Source organism: Aquarana catesbeiana, linkage group LG10 (genome assembly GCF_042186555.1).
Source record: "Aquarana catesbeiana isolate 2022-GZ linkage group LG10, ASM4218655v1, whole genome shotgun sequence".
NCBI lineage: Eukaryota > Metazoa > Chordata > Amphibia > Anura > Ranidae > Aquarana > Aquarana catesbeiana.
This window is the reverse complement of record NC_133333.1, coordinates 12,254,150-12,260,319: the sequence shown is the minus strand read 5'-3', so window position 1 is coordinate 12,260,319 and position 6,170 is coordinate 12,254,150.

Genomic DNA, 6,170 nt, shown 5'->3' with positions numbered 1-6,170 from the left:
CCTATGAGATGTGTTTTCTCAAATTTGTACAAGACTTAAATGGGGAATGATCACTGTTGACCCTTTGCAACCGCACCTTAACCACTTCAGCTCTGGAAGATTTTACCCCTTTCACAGGGTCACCCCTTGTCGCCACCCTCTACCCCCTTCTGAGCACCGTTCCTTGATTCCACCCCCTACCCTCCTCTGAGCACCGTTCCTTGGTTCCACCCCCTACCCTCCTCTGAGCACCGTTCCTTGGTTCCACCCCTCACTCTCCTCTGAGCACCATTCCTTGGTTCCACACCCTACCCTCCTCTGAGCACCGTTCCTTGATTCCACCCCCTACCCTCCTCTGAGCACCGTTCCTTGGTTCCACCCCTCACTCTCCTCTGAGCACCATTCCTTGATTCCACCCCCTACCCTCCTCTGAGCACCGTTCCTTGGTTCCACCCCCTACCCTCCTCTGAGCACCGTTCCTTGGTTCCACCCCTCACTCTCCTCTGAGCACCATTCCTTGGTTCCGCCCCCTACCCTCCTCTGAGCACCATTCCTTGGTCCCCCCCCTACTCTCCTCTGAGCACCGTTCCTTGATTCCACCCCCTACCCTCCTCTGAGCACTGTTCCTTGGTTCCACCCCTTACTCTCCTCTGAGCACTGTTCCTTGGTTCCACCACTTACACACCTCTAAGCACCGTTACTTGGTTCCACCCCCTACCCTCCTCTGAGCACCGTTCCTTGGTTCCACCCCCTACCCTCCTCTGAGCACTGTTCCTTGGTTCCACCCCTTACTCTCCTCTGAGCACTGTTCCTTGGTTCTACCCCTTACACACCTCTAAGCACCGTTCCTTGGTTCCACACCCTACCCTCCTCTGAGCACCGTTCCTTGGTTCCCCCCCCCCTACACACCTCCTGTACCGCACCTTTTGCAGTCTCCAAACTGCGGCCTGGGGCCAAATGTGGCCTTTTGTTTGATGGGGGAATGTAAACAGTAAACATGTAAACAGACTTGCCGTTAACCAGCAAAACTCTCAGTACATTGTTTACACTGATAATCATGGCACTGATCATCAGCACAGCCCCTTCAGTGCCGCCTATCAGCATAGCTCCCAACTGTCCCTGATTTCGATGAACTGTCCCTGATTTAGAACAAAGTCCGTCTGTCCCTCATTCCTCCTCATTTGTCCCTCATTTTGGTCTGATCTATAAAAATGTATATAAAATACACTTTTTTTCTTTCAAAAAGTGTTGCCCAGTGCTAAACCTTTCATCCAGTTTCTAAATTGCTGCATTTGTAAATTTCAAAAATAATATAAAGGAATAGTAGTGGTAAAAAAAAAAGCACTTGGGGGTATAACGAATAATTCGGGGGTATAATTCCCCTTTAAGGGGGCGTGGCAGGAGGTGTGTCCTTTGCCTACATACTTTTGCTAATAGATGTCCCTCATTCCCATCTCAAAAATTTGGGAGGTGTGTATCAGTGCCCATTAGTGCTGCCTGTCAGTGCTCACCAAGGCAGCCTATCAATGCTGCATATCAGTGCCCATCAGTGACACCTATCAGTGCTCATTAATGCCGCCTACCAGTGCTCATTAGTGACACCTATCAGTGCTCATTAAGGCCACCTATCAGTGCTCATCAGTGTCACCTATCAGTGCTCATTAAGGCCACCTATCAGTGCTCATCAGTGTCACCTATCAGTGCTCATTAAAGCCACCTATCAGTGCTCATCAGTGTCACCTATCAGTGCTCATTAAGGCCACCTATCAGTGCTCATCAGTGCCACCTATTAGTGCCCATCAGTTCCTCCTCAGCAGGACTCTGCACTGAGAGTGTCTCTCTTATACAGCCCAGAGCCTGCACTGACAATTCCCCCTGCCTCGCATGGATGGGAGAGGAGGGAGCTGATCTGCTCTTTCTCCTCCCACCCCTCTCTTCCTGTGTGCACCGCGGGAAGTGTGAAATGCAGCAGTTAGTGTTGCTTCCACTACCAAAGGAGTGAACTCTTTCTCTGATTCTAACCCTCTCACATGTGTTTTCTGGGGAACTGTATCAAATGCTTTTGCAAAATCCAGATACACCATGTCTACGGGCCTTCCTTTATCTAAATGGCAGCCCACCTCCTCATAGGTTAATAGATTGGTTTGGCAAGAAGGATTTTTCATGAATCCATGCTAATTACTGCTAATGATACCGTTTTTATTGCTTAAATCTTGTATATAGTCCCTTATCATCCCCTCCAAGAGTTTAAATACTATTACTGTTAGGCTAACTGGTCTTTAATTCCCAGAGATGTGGCCCTTTTTTAAATATTGGTGCTACATTGGATTTTCTCCAATGAGATAGTGTACCATTCCTGTTCATAAAAATTAGGAACAATGGTCTGGCAATTACTTGACTGAGTTCCTTAAGGACCCTCGGGTGCAAGCCATCTGGTTCCAGTAACTTAATAATGTTAAGTTTATCAAGTCTATTTCTAATTCTGTCCTCTGTTAGCCATGGAGGTGCTTCCTGTGACGTGTCATGAGGATAAACACTGCAGTTTTGGTTACTGAAGCCCCCCGATTCCCTCGTGAAGACTGAGGAGAAGAATAAATTCAATACCTTCGCCATCTCTCCATCCTTAGTAACCAGATTCCCTCCAACATTCTTTATGGGACCAATATGATCTGACCTCCCTTTTTTTACTATTTATGTACTTAAAGAATTTCTTGGGATTTTTTTTCTCTCCTCCGCTATGTGCCTTTCGTGTTCTATCTTAGCAGCCCTGATTGTACCCTTACATTTGTTGCATTCTTTGTAAAGTTGGAATGCTGAAGATGATCCCTCAGCCTTGTATTTTATGAAGGCCTTCACCTTTGCTTTTATATGCATTTTTACATTGGAGTTAAGCCACCCAGGACTTTTTTAGCTCTTTTAAATGTATTTACAATTGGAATGCACTGGCTAATACACTTATTTAGTATGATTTTAAAGCATACCAATTTTTCCTCCGTGTTCGTTGTTTCTAAGATGTAATCCCAGTTTATATCTTCTAGCAAAGATCGTAGTTTAGGGAAGTTGACTCTTTTGAAATGCAGTATCTTCTATTCTCCTTATGTTTCCTATTATAGTGTGATTTATACTAAAACGAATTGACCTGTGATCGTTATTTCCTAAATTGCCCCGTATTTCCACATCCGTGATCAGGTCTGTATTGTTGGTAATCAGTAGGTCTAGTAACGCTTTGTTTCTAGTTGGTGCATTTACCATCTGATCAATGAAATTGTCCTGCAAGACATTTAGAAACTGGCAAACCTTAGATGAATGCGCGGTTCCCTCCACCCAGTCTATGTCTGGATAATTAAAATCCCCCATTATGATGACACTTACCATTCTTGCCACTAATCCAAATTGTGATAGGAGGTCCGCCTCAGCCTCCTCCCTCTGGTTAGGGGGCCTATAACACACTCCCAGTATTACTTTCCCTTTAGTTTCCTCCCTTCGTAGCTCTACCCATAAGGATTCCACCTCCTCCCTAGCTCCCTTAGTGATGTCATCTCTCATATTCACTCGTACATCATTTCTGATATACAGGCATACCCCTCCCCCTTTTTTACCCTCTCTAGCCCTGCGATATAGGGAATACCCTTGAATGGTTGGCAGCCAATCATGAGAACTGTTAAACCAAGTCTTTGAAATTCCTACAAAATCTAAATCCTCCTCAAACAACAGTATCTCTAGTTCACCCATCTTGTCCGCCAGACTCTTGGCATTGGTGAACATGCCTTGTAGTTTAGACTGGTCGCATACTATCCTCTTATTGGGTGTTCTGAGGTTGCAAATAGGACTTGTTACTATACTTACCTCGGGTTTAGGTGCTTTAGTCAACCTACCACTAATGCCCCCAATACTACCCTCTGGAATATGTTCCGCGCTGACTATCTCTACCTCTGGACCCTCCCCCCTGTCATCTAGTTTAAAAGTCCATCTAACTTTTTGGCCATCTTCACTCCCAGCAGATCTGCACCCTCCTCATTTAGGTGCAGTCTGTCCCTTCTATAGAGCTGGTAACCGACTGAGAAGTCGGCCCAGTCCTCCAGGAACCCAAACCCCTCCTTACTACACCAGCTCTTCAGCCACTTGTTTACTTCCCTAATCTCCCTCTGCCTTTCTGGTGTGGCTCGAGGTGCCGGTAGAATTTCTGGCAATACTACCTAGGAGGTCCTATTCCTCAATTTAGCTCCTAAGTCCCTAAAATCGTTTTTTAGAACACTCCATTTGGTGCTAACGTGCACCATGACAGCCGGGTCTTCCCCAGCCCCTCCCAGTAATCTGTCCACCAGATCCGTGGTGTGCCAACTCGAGCGCCCGGTAGACAACATACAGTTCGGCGCTTCAGGTCTCTGTGACAGATTGCCCTCTCTGTCCTTCTAAGAATTGAGTCCCCTACCACCAGAATCTGTCTTTCCTTTCCTTTGGCTTTATTCCCACCTTCACTGGAGGAGTTCTTCCCCTGGCAGCTAGGGGAGTCACTCAGCTCCAGCAGTGCTGGTCCCTGACTGGTTTCACCAATGTCACTCAATGGGGCGTACTTTTTGGGATGTTCCAGCCCAGGACCAGCCTCCCTGGCACTTTCCCCCCCTACCCTTCCTGACTGCCACCCATCTACTCTGCGTTGGTGCCTGCCTCTCATCTCCACCCGCCTCTGTGCTGGCCCCTGCCGGGTACGTTCCGGCTCTCCTTTAGTAAGGAGGGTCTTCTCGGTGCTGACAGTTGCTCCCCCAGATTCAGAACCTGGGCTTCCAGGGAAACAATATGCTTACATTATTATTATTACAGTATTCGCCCTTGATCAGATGATTAAGGAACGCATAAATGCCGCAAGATGTACACTGAGTCGCATCTCCACACCCACCGGGCATCATACCTACTAATTTAATGAGGATTGGGGATTATACCCTGTCCAAATTAACTAAAAGCTAGCTTCCTGACACTAATACTCAACAATGCAATACACAGGTTCTCAACAAGACAATACACAGGTACTCAACAAGACAATACACAGGTACTCACAGCACATGTGCACTCACAGCACTCAGTCCACGTGCACTCACAGTTTAAGTGCACTCACAGTCCATATGCACTCACAACACTCGTGCACTCACAGCACATGTGCACTCATAATACATACACACACTACTCAGATACTCACAATACACAGGTACTCACATGGGCACTCTCTGTCCACCAGTACTCACAGTCCACGGGCACTCCCAGTTACACCACAACACTCAGTCCCCTGATAGTTTCTCAGCTTCTCAACAGTGCTCAATACTCAGTATGCCACACAGCTTAGTTTATCCAGTACTTTATTATACCACAATACTCAGCACTACACAGTTATACCACAATACTCAGTTACCCAACAGTACTCACTACTCAGTTATACCACAATACTCAATTACTCAACAGTACTCAGTAGTACCACAATGCTCAATGATACTCACTACTCCATTATATCACATATACAGTTACCCACAATATTCAGCAGTACTTAGTTCCTCACACTACACCCTCCTCAGCCAGCCTCCCCCCTACACACAGTCAGTCAGTCTTCTATTAGCTTGTGTCTCCTCTGCTCCTGCTCAGCCTCCCTTACAATCTGTCAGCGTTCGGTCTCCCTTGGTCAGCCTACCTGTCACAACTACCTCCGCTTCCCAGGTTTACCTGGCTCCCTCCCCTTATGTCTGCGGCTTACACGTACACGCCGCGGCCTCTCCTGGTTACCCTGTACAAGTTAAGGCAGTTCGGAAATAAAAGAATATTATATACACGTATGTACAATGAAATACCACTTGAACATGACCTGAAAAGATAAGCAAGAGTTAAGCATTAATTCCTTACAATACTTCTAAAGGGAAACCTTTAATCCTAAATGAGAGATTAAGCAAACAAGAATGGTATGAGGGCCCTTTAAGCAGTAATGACAGCAATGTCCCAGTTGCAGGCCTGATGGTCTTCAACGGCAGTCGGAGCTCATTAACGATATCCAATAAGGTGCAGTAACAGGGCAATGGTATTTCTTGATATGGTTGAAGCTAAAGGTGTCTATGTACAATGTTCAAATCGAATTGCAGTAAAGTATTCCCAAGGTAAAGCTGTCTGTACACAGTGTCCAAGTGAAGCAACAAAGAAAGGTTTGCAAAGGT